Source organism: Macaca thibetana, chromosome 5 (assembly GCF_024542745.1).
Source record: "Macaca thibetana thibetana isolate TM-01 chromosome 5, ASM2454274v1, whole genome shotgun sequence".
NCBI classification, from domain to species: Eukaryota; Metazoa; Chordata; class Mammalia; order Primates; family Cercopithecidae; genus Macaca; species Macaca thibetana.
The window spans coordinates 52,539,666-52,557,729 of NC_065582.1; positions in this window are offsets into that span (position 1 = coordinate 52,539,666).

The window sequence follows — 18,064 nt, forward strand, 5'->3', positions numbered from 1 at the left end:
AAGCAAGTCCTTAGAGACATACAAAGAGACTTAGACTCCCATGCAATAATAATGGGAGACTTCAACACTCCACTGTCCACATTAGACAGATCAACGAGACAGAAAGTTAACAAGGATATCCAGGAATTGAACTCATCTCTGCAGCAAGCAGACCTAATAGACATCTATAGAACTCCCCACCCCAAATCAACAGAATATACATTCTTCTCAGCACCACATCGCACTTACTCCAAAATTGACCACATAATTGGAAGTAAAGCACTCCTCAGCAAATGTACAAGAACAGAAATTATAACAAACTGTCTCTCAGACCACAGTGCAATCAAACTAGAACTCAGGACTAAGAAACTCAATCAAAACCGCTCAATTACATGGAAACTGAACAACCTGCTCCTGAATGACTACTGGGTACATAACGAAATGAAGGCAGAAATAAAGAAGTTCTTTGAAACCAATGAGAACAAACATACAACATACCAGAATCTCTGAGACACATTTAAAGCAGTGTGTAGAGGGAAATTTATAGCACTAAATGCCCACAAGAGAAAGCAGGAAAGATCTAAAATTGACACTCTAACATCGCAATTAAAAGAACTAGAGAAGCAAGAGCAAACGCATTCAAAAGCTAGCAGAAGGCAAGAAATAACTAAGATCAGAGCAGAACTGAAGGAGATAGAGACACAAAAAAACCCTCCAAAAAATCAATGAATCCAGGAGTTGGTTTTTTGAAAAGATCAACAAAATTGACAGACCACTAGCAAGACTAATAAAGAAGAAAAGAGAGAAGAATCAAATTGACGCAATAAAAAATGATAAAGGGGATATCACCACTGACCCCACAGAAATACAAACTACCATCAGAGAATACTATAAACACCTCTATGCAAATAAACTGGAAAATCTAGAAGAAATGGATAATTTCCTAGACACTTGCACTCTTCCAAGACTAAACCAGGAAGAAGTTGAATCCCTGAATAGACCAATAGCAGGCTCTGAAATTGAGGCAATAATTAATAGCCTACCAATCAAAAAAAGTCCAGGACCAGATGGATTCACCACTGAATTCTACCATAGGTACAAGGAGGAGCTGGTACCATTCCTTCTGAAACTATTCCAATCAATAGAAAAAGAGGGAATCCTCCCTAACTCATTTTATGAGGCCAACATCATCCTGATACCAAAGCCTGGCAGAGACACAACAAAAAAAGAAATTTTAGACCAATATCCCTGATGAACATCCATGCAAAAATCCTCAATAAAATACTGGCAAACCCGATTCAGCAACACATCGAAAAGCTTATCCACCATGATCAAGTGGGCTTCATCCCTGGGATGCAAGGCTGGTTCAACATTCGCAAATCAATAAACATAATCGAGCATATAAACAGAACCAAAGACAAGAACCACATGATTATCTCAATTGATGCAGAAAAGGCTTTTGACAAAATTCAACAGCCCTTCATGCTAAAAACGCTCAATAAATTCGGTATTGATGGAACGTACCTCAAAATCATAACAGCTATTTATGACAAACCCACAGCCAATATCATACTGAATGGGCAAAAACTGGAAAAATTCCCTTTGAAAACTAGCACAAGACAGGGATGCCCTCTCTCACCACTCCTATTCAACATAGTGTTGGAAGTTCTGGCTAGGGCAATCAGGCAAGAGAAAGAAATCAAGGGTATTCAGTTAGGAAAAGAAGAAGTCAAATTGTCCTGTTTGCAGATGACATGATTGTATATTTAGAAAACCCCATTGTCTCAGCCCAAAATCTCCTTAAGCTGATAAGCAACTTCAGCAAAGTCTCAGGATACAAAATTAATGTGCAAAAATCACAAGCATTCTTATACACCAGTAACAGACAAACAGAGAGCCAAATCAGGAATGAACTTCCATCACAATTGCTTCAAAGAGAATCAAATACCTAGGAATCCAACTTACAAGGGATGTAAAGGACCTCTTCAAGGAGAACTACAAACCACTGCTCAGTGAAATCAAAGAGGACACAAACAAATGGAAGAACATACCATGCTCATGGATAGGAAGAATCAATATTGTGAAAATGGCCATACTGCCCAAGGTAATTTATAGGTTCAATGCCATCCCCATCAAGCTACCAATGAGTTTCTTCACAGAATTGGAAAAAACTGCTTTGAAGTTCATATGGAACCAAAAAAGAGCCCGCATCTCCAGGACAATTCTAAGTCAAAAGAACAAAGCTGGAGGCATCACGCTACCTGACTTCAAACTATACTACAAGGCTACAGTAACCAAAACAGCATGGTACTGGTACCAAAACAGAGATATAGACCAATGGAACAGAACAGAGTCCTCAGAAATAATACCACTCATCTACAGCCATCTGATCTTTGACAAACCTGAGAGAAACAAGAAATGGGGAAAAGATTCCCTATTTAACAAATGGTGTTGGGAAAATTGGCTAGCCATAAGTAGAAAGCTGAAACTGGATCCTTTCCTTACTCCTTATACGAAAATTAATTCAAGATGGATTAGAGACTTAAATGTTAGACCTAATACCATAAAAATCCTAGAGGAAAACCTAGGTAGTACCATTCAGGACATAGGCATGGGCAAAGACTTCATGACTAAAACACCAAAAGCAACGGCAGCAAAAGCCAAAATTGACAAATGGGATCTCATTAAACTAAAGAGCTTCTGCACAGCAAAAGAAACTACCATCAGAGTGAACAGGCAACCTACAGAATGGGAGAAAATTTTTGCAGTCTACTCATCTGACAAAGGGCTAATATCCAGAACCTACAAAGAACTCAAACAAATTTACAAGAAAAAAACAAACAACCCCATCAAAAAGTGGGCAAAGGATATGAACAGACATTTCTCAAAAGAAGACATTCATACAGCCAACAGGCACATGAAAAAATGCTCATCATCACTGGCCATCAGAGAAATGCAAATCAAAACCACAATGAGATACCATCTCACACCAGTTAGAATGGCAATCATTAAAAAAGTCAGGAAACAACAGGTGCTGGAGAGGATGTGGAGAAATAGGAACACTTTTACACTGTTGGTGGGAATGTAAACTAGTTCAACCATTATGGAAAACGGTATGGCGATTCCTCAAGGATCTAGAACTAGATGTACCATATGACCCAGCCATCCCATTACTGGGTATATACCCAAAGGATTATAAATCATGCTGTTATAAAGACACATGCACACGTATGTTTACTGCAGCACTATTCACAATAGCAAAGGCTTGGAATCAACCCAAATGTCCATCAGTGACAGACTGGATTAAGAAAATGTGGCACATATACACCATGGAATACTATGCAGCCATAAAAAAGGATGAGTTTGTGTCCTTTGTAGGGACATGGATGCAGCTGGAAACCATCATTCTTAGCAAACTATCACAAGAACGGAAAACCAAAACACCGCATGTTCTCACTCATAGGTGGGAACTGAACAATGAGATCACTTGGACTCGGGAAGGGGAACATCACACACCGGGGCCTATCATGGGGAGGGGGGAGGGGGGAGGGATTGCACTGGGAGTTATACCTGATGTAAATGACGAGTTGATGGGTGCTGACGAGTTGATGGTTGCAGCACACCAACATGGCACAAGTATACATATGTAACAAACCTGCACGTTATGCACATGTACCCTAGAACTCAAAGTATAATAATAATAATAATAAAAAAGACAAAAAAACCCAGAAAAATTCTGGAGGCATCATGTTACCCAACTCAAACTCTACTCTACTACAATTCTACAGTAACCAAAACAGCATGGTACCAGTACAAAAACATATACGTAGACCAATGGAACAGATTAGATGACTCAGAAATAATGCTGCACACTTACAACCATCTGATAACCATCTGATCTTCAACAAGGTCAACAAAAACAAGCAATGATAAAAGGACTTCCTGTTCAATAAATGGTGCTGGGAAAACTGCTTAGCCATGTGAAGAAGATTGAATCTGGAACCCTGCCTTACATCATAGACAAAAACTAATTCAAGATTGATTAAAGATGTAATTGTAAACCTAAAACTATAAAAACCCTGAAAGATAACCTAGGAAATGTCATATTGTACCATTCTGGACATAGGCCCTGACAAATATTTCAGGACAAAGACGCAAAAAGCAATTGCAGCAAAGACAAAAATTGATTAATGGGACCTAAGTAAATGAAAGAGTTTCTGCACAGGAAAAGAAATTATAACAGAGTAAACAGATGGCCACCAGCGTTGGAGGAAATATTTGCAAATTGTGCATCCTATAATGGTCTAATATCCAGAATCTATAAGGAAATTAAATTAACAAATATAAAATAAACAGTCCCATTAAAAAAGTGGGCAAGGAACATGGACGGACACATTTCAAAAGAAGAGATACATCTGATAAACAAGCAAATGAAAAAATGCTCAACATTACTAATCATTAGAGAAATGCAAATCAAAACCACAATGAAATACCATCTCACATGAGTTAGAATGACCATTACTGAAAAGTAAAAACATAACAGATGCTGGCAAGGTTGCAGAGAAAAGGGGAGGCTTATACACTGCTGATGGGAATATACATTAGTTCAACCTTTGTGGAAAGCAATGGGGGCAATTTCTTAAATAACTTAAAACAGAATTTCCATTTGACCCAGCAATACCATTACTGGGTATATACCCATGGGAATATTAATCATTTTATCATAAAGACACATTCATGTGTATGTTCACCACATCATTACTCACAATAGCAAAGACATGGAATCAAACTAAATGCCCATCAACAGAAGACTGGATACAAAATGTGGTACATATACATCATGAAATACTGTGCATCCATAAAAAGAGTAAGATCATGTCCTTTGCAGCAACACGGGTGGAGTTCGAGGTTTTCATCCTAAGCAAACTAACACAGAAACAGAAACCCAAATACTGCAAGTTCTCACTTATACTTGAGAACTAAACACTGAGAACACATGGGCATAAAGAAGGAACCAGCAAACACTGGAGCATACGTGAGACTGGAGTGTGGGATGAGGGAGAGAATACAAAACTACCTAAACAGTATTATGCTTATTACCTGGGGGACAAAATAATCTGTAGACCAAACCCCACTGACATACAATTTGCCTATTTAACAAGCTTGCATATGTACTGCTGAACCTGAAATAAAAGTTTAAAAGTGATAACAAAATAAATGCTACCCACTGCCAAAAAAACTCTTCTTATCCACTTAAAAACTAGGCAATTAATTTTATTTTATTTTTTCTAACAGAACAATTTTCTGCTACATCGTCCCTTGTGTCAGAAACTTCTTATACTTTGGGACATACTGAGAGTAGATTTATTGAGTTATAAATCCCTCTTTGAAAGAAAGTCCAGATATTTCTTAGATTTTACTTAAATGAGTAAAGGTGATATTTATTCTTTAATCATTCTTCAACCATTATCCAGATAAAATTCTTGTTGAATTAATTGTTGAAATTATTAACTTTTCCAGGTCAGTTGTTAACTTGGATAATATTATGCTGATAAAAATTTGATGACTGAAATAAATTTTCATGACATTTTCAAATGCCTTTATATTATCATCTTGAATATCTTGTCATTATTCAAAGAGCTTTTGTCATTTTTCTATGAGCAATAATGAACTCATAATATCTAAAATGACTCATTTTATTTTGCTTTATGTCACTTATAGTAATATCTTAGTCTAAAAGATTACTTCGGTTGATTCAGAGTTCTTACAAACGTTATTATGTTCTATTATTATTTTTAGTTATACGTGCATTTTCCCAAATTTGCTTTATCTCCACTCTAATATGGGGTATTCATATTCCTTGTTCATTTGTTACTAATTGTGAAGATGCTACCTGCTGCTGACTTCAAATGAATCCTTGATTATTCACTACATCTTGTGGAACATTTAGCTCTACTAAACACTTTTAAAAAAGCAAACTCCAAAATAAAGACACTTTCAAATAACTTACAAAATGAAGGCCATTATTGTGGCTATAGGTTAATTTGTCTCTAATGCTTCTATTTTTATTCTTCCCAGTCTTGTAGAACCACATTTAACTAAACTTTACCTTGAACCTGGGGCATCCAATTTAGGTGTGCTTTTCCCCTTGTTGCTATTTGAATGTTAATTTATTTCTCACTACAAAAAATTTGTATTCTTCTTCTTTTCTCTAATTCTTATTTTTTTCAAATATTCTTTAAAAACACATTTCTTTAAAATCTCATTTTTCTAAAACCAAACTTTCTAGTTAATGGTCCTCCATTCTGATTTTATTTCATATTACTTCTTATTAACATGTAGATACTTTTAAGCCAGCCTTGTTAATTTTGCATTGCTTATAAAAATTTTTAAATTTTTAAATGAATACATTGTGTATCTTGAACCAAATTGCATATTTCTGTATTTTTCATTCCATATCTTTAACTATTATAAATGGATTCAACATACTGATTAACTGTAATTATTCATAAAGTATAGTTGATAGAGCTGAAGTCCTTAATTTTGTATGTACCACAGGTAAAATATTGAGAAAAGATTTGTAAAACAATACATGTGAGAGTAATTATATATTATCTTTTCTCTCTTGGGCTATCAAAATATATATGAGACATTGATGAAAGAAACACTCAGTATGGTAAAGTGAGGGCAGATCCCCAAATTCCTCACCCCAACTTGAATCCACATCCTTATCATTGTGTCAGTTCTGAGATATTGCATTTCTCCATTTTTTGACTTTTGGACTTTGGCCCATGGCATGAGGCAGTAATGACAGTGTGGTGGTGACGGACCAAAAGAGGTCTCATATGATTCTACTCTCTCTGTGTCTTTCTCTTGCCATGAGAACAAGACGCCCTGGCTATTCCATTGGTCCACTGTGGATCTACTTTATGATAAATAAACTTGGATGAACTTGGTTTCATCCTGGTTTACCACGTACCATGTCACCTCGAAGTTGCTAGACTAATAGAACATTGGCATGGACTCCTAAAGTACACCTAAGACATAGGCTTGGTGATTAAACCCTGAACAATTTCAAGACTCTTTGAGCCTATGGCTATCATATGGTACTGTGTTACGTTCTTCATTTCAGCAGACCAGCAGGTCAAGCAAGGTCTTATTAGTCCTAATTTATCATGAATAAATAGTTACTACAATCATTTGAAGGCAGTAAAGTATACCTGGAAGTTGATAGAGTCACTCTGAAGCCATGTGTTGTTCCTATATCCATAATTGTGATTGGACAATTGCTCCAATCAGACCTAGCAATAGCGTGGTAGCTGGAGATTCCAGCCTCTTTAGGAATATAGATTTAAGTTACTTCACATTGCAAGCAACACAAATCAGCAAATATTCTGGTCAGGCATGAAGAGCATCAAGATGATTGGCAGAAGAGAAATATGATGAATATTAATTATTGTCTCAGGATTATACACTGAAGTATGGATTTAGCTTGGCACGCTAATACTTGTTTTAAGTTCTTTCTTCATACATTGTCACTGCACACCACCTTTAAGAAGCAGTTAGAGATTGGAATGGATTTAGTATGGTGCATGAGTAGATCTGATCTGGGGCCACATCAACAGAAAATACATTGTGTTCACCCTCATCCACTTTCTCTTCCCATATCTGAGCAAGTAGCCCAGAACTCCAAATGCAGAACCTGCATCTCTGTCTAAGGGCTTTTGCTCTCAGACAAGCTCTGCCCATGGGTGCAGCAGGCCAAAAGTGTCAACTGTCTCAGGTTCCCTTAAGAGGGATCCTCAGCCAACGATGGATAGTGCAAAAATACCTCAGATCTTTTGCCCACTGTAGCATTTCAGTGAGGCATTTATACTACACTGGCTTTCCGAGTTCCCCAGCATGATCAATGTCAGGTTTCCCACAGTGACAATGTACTTGAATATGTGCCTTTAATTAGCTGCCTTCCATCTCCTTTTACTCTCCCATTCCCTATTGTCTCCAGGGATTACCTACCCAATAAATTATTGTGTTCAAATCTCATCTCAAACCAAGATACAAATCTAAAACACATATTTACCATTATCTCCCATGGAAACACATAACATGATATTTTTACCGTATAATCTGGTATCAGTATTTTGCATGTTATTTTAACATGTGTACGTAATTTCGTAATTATATCCTCTCAAGAACTATAAGATATGCCCCAGTATTTACAGGACCAGTAAAGAAACCAGTTCCAAATTACAAACTTAACTACATGATGCAATGCAATAATGGAAGAAACAGTTATAGAAATAAGTTTCTCTGATTCTTGATTTGGACTCTCTCAATTATGTTTTTTGGCCAATTCCTATGTTAATAAAAAAGCTTGATGCTTACTTGCACATTCACTTTGAACTCCTAAGAGACAGCATGTGCTATATGTATTATATATGGTTCTAATCATGCAAAAACTGTTCTGAAGAGAGAAGGAATTGTAATTTTATTTTTGAAAATGAAATTATCCTTGTATTTAAAGAAGCATAGATTGGGATTTACACATAACCTTAGTGCATGATGGAATAAAATGAATAAGAATTTTAAAGTCTTCAAATAAGTATCTTGAACAAAGTCTTCAATAGAAGGAGAATAACAAAGATAAATAATAATCGTGCCTTATGCTTACAAAGAACATTGTAAACTAGGAGGTATTTTCACCCAGTGTCTTGAGCCTCACAATGACTCTTGAAGTGAACAGTATAATGGTCATCTTCTACAGTGAAGCATTCAGACTCCAAGTTGTCAAGTGGGTTATTCACTACTAAATGTATTTAGAAAGTGCTAAGGTCAAAACTACCAATTAAATTATAATTAAACTAGAATATTCCTTTATAAAACAACACTACGTATAAATAAAACATGAATTAGAGGAAACCTAATGTTTTGTATTTAACATCTATCTCTGTAACCATTCTTATTCTTTACTTAGAAATTCTACTGAAGAAATGAGATCAAATAGCTTTGCATAGGAAAAAAAAACTTGTTTGTCACATTGGAAAGTATTTATATTGGAAACACTACCTGAGATTAAATATAGGAAAATGGGTATTAATCTGTATTCTCATTTTTAGTTCCCAAACAGAGAGTGAAATATGAGTTTCATGTCAATTAGTATGAATGAAACTTCTCTGGAAAAGAGAAATTACTAACTTTCAACTCAGGACTCTCAATTCTACTATTTATAAGTAAGCAATTAATTATATACCCTAGCAATGTATATGATGCACTATAATTAATGTTAAAATTTATTTCTGATTTAATTAACTAATGTCATCACTTCATGAAAAGCCAATTCAATCTATGCAAAAAGTGAAAATGTTTTATCAATAGGCAATTTCCTTTTTAAAATCATAAGTGATAATTAGATAACTTACTTTCAAAGATAAAGTATTAGGTTTAAAGCAGAACAAAAATTGGCATATATAATATGAGATCATGGATTTTCATAGAGATAATTATCTATTATGCATTTTTTATCTCTGAAATAGTGTTCATGAAGTGCATCACAAAAGTGATAAAGTAAATTACAATAAAAATGTTTAACCATTTTGAACCAGTGTTTTATGAAATGAATTACATTTGTTTCAATCATAAAAATAAAACAATCTTAAAAGCTGTAAACATAGGTATGTTTAATTCACTGTTTATTGATATTTGAAAAAAATGGCCATTTCAGCTCACTAATTTAATTACAAGGCAAAAATATTAACTTCAGAAAATAGATTACTTAACTATTTGTCAGGGTGCATTTAATTCCTAGTTCAATTTCAGCTTATAAATTCAGAATAAAATATTGTATCATCCCATTTTCCAATTTTCAGAAGGACAATTGTATAAATAATTCCTTTAGTTTGACAATGTGTTTAATTTGCAGTAATTTTTAATTCAAGAGGACTTTACAAACATGCATTTAAAATTCAAATGCCATTTTGCAACTATTTCAGTATTTTTGTTGTAAAATACATTTTTAATAAATCCATAATTCTTTCACACTTGTATTACTAGGGTATTTGTACAGCTCAATAGGCGACACTGTACCTATGCATTGTTCCTAAGTACTTTTCTATAACCCTATTATATTTGTATATTTATACCACATATAAATAATTTTTAGGCTTGAAACTGAAATCATTAGCACTTATCCTGAATGCAGCTGTTTCTAATAATGAGTACAAAATTGAAAAAGTTAGAGAGTAGTAGTCAGATATAGTGTTTGAATTAAACATCAGATATTTGTTGAATAGTTTCCACAAGCTCCGTTTTGTTTGGATAAAGCATGGACTTTGAAGTCGGAAATAAGTTTGAATTTTATTCTTGCTGCTCTCTCAGTAACCAATTTGGGGGCAGCTTCTTAGAAGTCTTTTAACCTCAGTCTTTTTTTTCTTCTTTTTGAAATGTAAAACATTGGGACATCTAATTCATAGGATTTTTAAAAAATAAATTGTGTAAAATACCAGTAACAGTGTTGAGCTTGAGAAAATGTTTATTCTGCACTTTGGGAGGCTGAGGTGAGTGGATCACAAGGTCAGGAGATCGAGACCATCCTGGCTAACACGGTTAAACCCCATCTCTACTAAAAATTAAAAAAAAGAAAAAGAAAAAGAAAAAGAAAAAAAAAACTTAGCAAGGCATGGTGGCGGGTGCCAGCTACTGGGGAGGCTGAGGCAGGAGAATGGCGTGAACCTGGGAGGTGGAGCTTGCAGTGAGCCAAGATTGTTCCACTGTACTGCAGCCTGGGTGACAGAGTGAGACTCTGTGTCAAAAATTAATTAATTAATTAATTAATTAATAATAAATAAATACAATAAAATGTTTATTCCGGCTTTAATTTGGTAGGATTTAGAAGGATATTAATATTAATAACTTATTTGTCTTTTACACAAATTGTTGGAAACTTTGTATTGTAATTAAAATCCACAAGATAATTCATTGATTAGTACCAAGAAATTCATTCAGGACTTGGCTTGTCCTGAATGCCTTAGTGTTCATTTGATTGGCACCATGACTAACCCAAAATCAAGAGTGACAGGTCAATAGGGAGAAGCAAGATGGTAGCATGTGCCTGCATAGAATGGAAGCTGCAAACCAGGATGTAAACTGGTAAGAAGAATAAACTAAACTAATGAGAAGCCGGTAAGGACTAGAGATATAGGGAGGAGTTCATATTCTCTTTTAGGCTTTTTTTCTTCGGGAAATCCAAAAGGAGTCCACAGGGAAGATCAAAAAGGATTATGAGAAGTCTCATCTGTGGAGCTGGCAGTGGGAGAGGAACAGTGATCACCGTAAAAAATTCACCCAGACTAATTTTCTCTGTATCTCCGATGTTACAAAAGGCTTAAGCTACATGGGGAAGGGAATCAAAACTCTAGGCTGAGGGCACTGGTGATGGTAAAGTTCAGTGTAAGTGACAAATGAAACAGGAAGGGGGATGCAGGGAGGGGCAAGGGGGAGTTCTTCCACTGAGGAAGATCCAGGAATATGTGCTAGGTCCAGCATTATACCTAGAAAAAGGAGAGGGATATGTGTCAAGACCATGAAACTGAGACATTCATGTATGAAGCTGGCCTAAGACTGAAGCTTTGCTGTAATATCAGAGAACTCAACCCCATTCTGGCAAGCCTTGACTAAAAATTCAGAATAGATTATAGCTGGAGCTGGGAGAACTGTAAGAGATAGCCAATGTCTGGGGCACAGGACAAAGGAAATACCAAACACCAGGAGACTAAACCAAAAAATGTTAAGCTTCAGATTAACTGAAGGTCAAAATACTAACAACATCCTTTGTAACTATGTCTACCCTGGGTATGGAATTATAGGTTGACATTGTTTTGTTTTAATACTTATACTTTCAATATGTTATTCCATTGTCTTCTTACTTTTTGTTTCCAATGGGAAATCTATTTTCATCTTTACTCCTCTCTACAACATGCCTTTTCTGATTGCTTTTAAGATTTTTTTAATCACTGAATTTAAACAATTTGATTATGACATAGTGTTTCTTCCATGTTTTGTGTGCTTGAATTCTGTTTAGCATTTTTTATTTTAAACATATAATAAAATTTGAAAATTTGTGGCCAACAGTTCTTCATTTTCCTTTATTCCCCTTTCCTGTCTTTAAGAGATTCCAGTTACTTCTATATTAAGTTACTTGAAGTTCTGCTATACTTCACTGATGATCTGTTATGTATTTATTTCTTTCTCTTTTCTGGTTGTGTTTTATTTTAAATAGGTTTTATTGCTAGCTCTTCAAATTCACTAACCATTTCTTCTGTAATGTCTAGTGTGTTAATCTCATTCAGTGTATTTATTAACACACACATTATAACTTTCTCCCTAGAAGTTTACTTAGGTCTTTATTACATATTTCATCTTCAGTTAACTCTTTGAACATGTATAATTTAGTTCTAATAACTCCCTTAGTGTCTTTGTCTGCAAATTCTAGCATATTCATCTGTTCTTGGAGTCTATCAATTGCTATTTCTTCTTATTTGGCATTTTTTTCTACTTGTTTTTGAGAGCTTTGTAGTATTTCATTCAATGGTAGGAATTAAGAATTTTACCTTGTTGCATGCTGGATATTTTGCATTTACAAAAATATCCTAGAGCTATTTTCTGGAGGCACATTGAAATTAATTTTGATCCTTTTCTGTCTTCTAAGATTTGTTGAGCAGGTCCACAGTAGTGCTCAGATTTGGACTAGTTATTTCCTCACTACTGAGGCAAGAAGGCCTATGTACTCTGCACATTGCTCTTTGAATCCTGAGGATTTTTCAATTTGGTTAGTAAGAACACAGGAACTATGACTAGTTCTGTATATGTAGGCCTGGCATTGTAAACTTTTTCTGATATTATTTATTTTCACTGAAGTTGGTTTGTTTGTGAGCATAGGCAGCTGAATACTCTAAGGCAACTTCTACAGATCTTTGTAGTTCTCTCTCTTGAAAATATCTACTATATAATTATTTGTCCTGAGATCTCTAGCTTCCCTGTTCTCTGTAGACTCAGATCCACCTCAACTCAAGAAGTTTGGCAGGCTTTACCCTGGTGTATTAGCCAATTTTCACACTGCTATAGAGATACTACACAAGATTGGGTAATTTATAAATAAAAGAGGTTTAATTGACTTGGTTCCACATGGCTGGGGAGGCCTCCGGAAATTTACAGTCAGGGCAGAAGGCGAAGGAGAAGCAAGCACCTTCTTCACAAGGTGTCAGGGGAGATAGAGTGCAGGAGAAACTGCCACTTTTAAAACATTCAGATCTTGTGAGAACTCCTTCACCATCATTTGAACAGTATGAACAGTATGAGGGAAAATATACTCATTATCCAATCACCTCCCACGAGGTCCCTTCCTTGACACATGAGGATTACAATTCAAGAATGAGATTTGGGTGGGGACACAGAGCCAAACCATATCACCTGGTTTGCTTTCCCTGTGCAACAGATTCAAAATTCTCTCAAAAGAATAAACTGGGTTAATTTTGTGGAGATTGCCTTATTTGTTTTTCATTTCTCAGGAATCATTGTTCCTTGTTGACTGATGTCCAGTAACTTGAAAAATATTGTTTTATATATTTTATTCATTTTTCTGATGTTCAGGTGGAAAATATATGTTCAGAATATGTTAATCCATCTTAGTCAGAAGCAAACATCTCTCTTATTATTATTAAACAAAATAGCCAAATGTGATGGCTAATTTTATATGTCAATTTGACTGTGTCACAGGGTGCCCACATACTTGGTTAAACATTCTTTCTGGGTGTGTTTTGAGGGTGTTTCTGGATTTTATTACCATCTAAATTGATGGGCTAAGTAAAGAAGTGACTTTCTCCAATGTGAGTGGGCATCCTCTTAACTGTTGAGGGCCTGAATAGAACCAAAAGGTAAAGGAAAGGTGATTTTACCCTCTGCCTGATTGGCTGAGCTGGGAAATAGGTCTTCTCTTGCTCTTGAACTGAAACTTACAACTATTGGTGTTCTTGGTTCTTAAGCCTTCAGATTGACACTATTAGAATGAAAATACAATACAATGAGACCAATAGGAATGCACTTTTGCCTATCCTAGGTTCCAGCTTGCTGACAGATGATGGCACTTTTCAGCTTCCATAATTTATAGGCCAATTTCTTACAGAGGAAATATTTATGATACATATTATCTCTTTATCTCTTTATCTCTCTCTCTCCCCCAACACACAAATGTATATTTATACTACATAAGATATATTGTTTCTTCTATTATATCTCCTATGGTTCTGTTTCTCTAGAGAACCCTAACTAGTGCACCAGTACACCTGTGAGAATCCATAGGGAACACATTACCATATGGAATAAAAGAACAACATCAAAAAATTGTGCAAACCCTAGATATTGTGAGAAAGGTTTTTTCTATGACTGTGATTATAGAGACCGCCCCTATAATCCAAGGACTTCTACCATAAAATAAATATTGACACAAACCATGCCATTCACTGTGATTGTGGTCTGGTCCTCTCCCCATGTATACGTCTTTGACCACCTTATGATTGAACTAGGGTAGCTTATATTTTTTTTCCCATTTCTCTCACCTAAGTAAAGCAAATGTGACTATATCCCTAGTTTTGATTGATGAGCATCAAAACTTGACTCCCCAGGCTCCCGAAAGGTGGCATGTCAAAGATTTTCCAGGACCACATTGGGACAGCAAAATTAATCCTGTAAAAGACAGCCTAAATATACCAACTGGTGATCCCAGGTAATAAATTATTTTGCATTTCCGTAATTTCTTTTTTGTGTCATTTTTCTATGCTCTTGCATATGCTACACTTAAATAAACAGGTTTAGTTTCAAGAGTAGGCTAAGTTTGTCATGTTTGAAGCTATTAATGCTATTTCTTACCATATTTTAAATTAACATTTATGAAGGACATTCATTTTTTACAATGAATTAGTCTCATTTATACATGCGTGTGTGTGTGCGTGTATATACACATGCAAATGTATGTATGTGTTTTTGTTTATTCCGTTACTCAGATATTTAAATAAGATTCCAAAATGTATTATTTGAATGAGAAAGCTTGAATGACACAATTATTATCTCTGTATGTAGTCATGTAAATTTATACCAAAACTAAATATATCTTCATATTTATTAATGCTGTTTAGCAGACTTATTTAGCTAGACCATATTAGTTACATTCATTAAAATAAAATGTATAGTTATTTTTATTCCTAGTGTTTTGCTGTTTTATTTTGTTAATTCAACCCTATTACATTAGATTTGTTCATAATATAAATAAGCCATCATCTAAATGTTCACTGGAGGAAGTTTAAGTTTTAAATGTGAGTAGAAAGTTTCTGTATTACTTAAATGTGTGGCCTATTGCTAACTATCACTTCAGTTTCTCCCATGGGTATGTAACGCATATAGCTTCAGCCTTATTTAGTATATCCAAATTTTTGCCTACAGTATTCTGTGGTCCCGTACTGTAAAACAATGTGCTCTGTTCGCTAGTCTACATTTTTCTACATGCACAACACACACACATACACTATACACATACACACAGAGTATAAAATTCAGACAAAATATTGCTATCCTTCAGCAAGTTTTTACTAGCTAATTCAGATCCAACAAAGACTTTCTTGGCAACTGCATATAATCACCTTATACTTCTAATCATATTTTATTCAATAGTAAATAGCTAGAATACTTTCTCTTTACTTTCTCCAATTCATATTCTATATCTCTCTAGATGCATCATCTCTTTGTATGTCAGTCTTTCCAAAAGACTTTAAGAAGCTTTGGAGAGAGGTAGAGAAAATAATGCATACTGAGTTCTTGATATGTTATTATTTTACATACATTATTAAGGAAAACCTCTTAACTTCTATATGACTTAGAAATTATTTGCACAATTTTACTATGGATAAAACTTAGACTCAAGAAAATTGGTTTTCAAAGGTGGCATATGTAACACAGACAGGATTTAGTTCCAGTTACATTCAATTCAAATATATATTTCTTACTCCTCGTCATGTTAATTTATAGCCGTACCTCCATATATATTTGTTGACTGAATTAATATCACCTCCATGTTTTCTCCTATATTGATTCCTCTATTCATTCATCTTTGTGTTTATTTCTGTTCCCAAACATTGTTAAGTTATTTACACAAGAGCCTTTAGAATATTTGGCATATATATTTTAGGGGTTAACAAATACTTGTTCATGATAAATGCACTTTAGGGAATACATGTTTATTATTTTCTTAATGCATAAAATTTATTCAAGCTTTGGATTAACATGATAGCAGATAGGCTTTGATATAGGAATCCAGGGGAAGGATCCACTTAAAATAGAGATGGGAAAAAATGAAATCTATTTTTTTTATTTTTTCATCTGTAGGGCATGTTGCAGTTACTGAAAACTCAACAAACAGCACTCCTCTAAATTTTTCAACTGAGCTTTGAGGAATAAAAAGTGGTAGATAGAAAACAAAAATATCCCATTATAATTTATAAAGAATAGATTTGAAGGCATAGATTATATGTTACATATGAGAACCATTAATGGGATTCTTAATAGCAAATATCGAAATTAAGTTATTGAACCGGTAGACCTGCTCCTTAAGGAACAGCACAGAATGAATTATCTCTTCACATTTGCTTACTATAAAGAGAAAGAAAAGCATAGATGAGCAAAACATTCCTACTTAACTACTTCCACATTTACCAGTCATACAAAGTACTCCATCTCCTGTTAGCAGATTGAGTAAAAAGATAGAGAGAGGCTAGGAGTTAAGATAATTCAGAACCTTTCTCACAGAATAAAACATCACACAAAAAAAGCATCCCTTTTCAACACTTCATAAGTTCAGTTAGTATTTATGATCATTGGCTAAAAAACATATGGAAACAAGTTCATTCTAGATTTATAATGATGATCATTAACCATATTTTACTACAGCAAAAATTACATTTCCAAAGATTCTAAAATTCATCAGGGATGTATACATGAAAGATAAAATTTCAGATAGAACTATTTTGATATACCTAAATTTGCTTCTGTATTAATGTCAAATCATCACACTAGTTGAAAGATAGGGAAATTATTCTCAGTGCATCTGCCAAGCAATTCTAGACAACTTGACTGATTTTTTAGGTAGTAAGTTCTGAAAACAGAAACTGTTAAAAGCTATCTGACCTGAATTTATTCTGCAAAATTTTATTCCCATCTGAAAGTGTGCCTTTGATTTATTCTCTGTCACTGCTGTATCTACACTAATGCACCATTATGCATAGCTGATGTTTCAGATGTATAATCATCATTCTTCTTGAAGCCAGAACTTTATGATTACGTCAGACATTGTCTGGCATAATCTATTTAGCTAGTCGATTTTACCTCTATAGTTTCTGATGAATCTGGAATAATTACTTAAATATTTACTCTTCTCTGTTTAAAATTTGCTAGAACAAAGAAATTATGCATGCAGAAAGTGTGCAGGGCACAGTTGAAGATAACAAATGATACATCAAGCCCAGCCTAATGTGGCTTTACTGGAGTAGAAACAGTGGTAATAAATCAACTGCCATTGTTGATAATAAAATATTGCATTGGCCTCCATCAGCCACAAGAGAAAGGTTAAATGTTATTTCTCACAATAACCATGTGGTCTTCATAGCTGACACCTTTAATATCAAATTCCATCATTATTTTATATCCAAACATTTGATCTTTATTCCTAATGGAACAATTTATAAAGAACTACTTTGTAAATATCTAATATCCCTGAAAGAGTTTCATTCATTTTATGGTTATTTTACCCCATAAATGTATCTCCTCTCTTTAGTGTAAGACTACTGTTTTGTAATGGGTAGCTGTGGGAAGTTGAAATTCATTCTGGTCAACTGTAAAGTGATCTTTTAATGATTGACTTCATATGAAGCCAGTGTTAGTGTAGGGTGGAAATTGAAATGTTATTAGTAAAAAACCTCAGGGATTTATTTTCTAGTTTATTAAATAAAATCTCAATTTTGTTTATATTATATTCTAAGTAACTCAT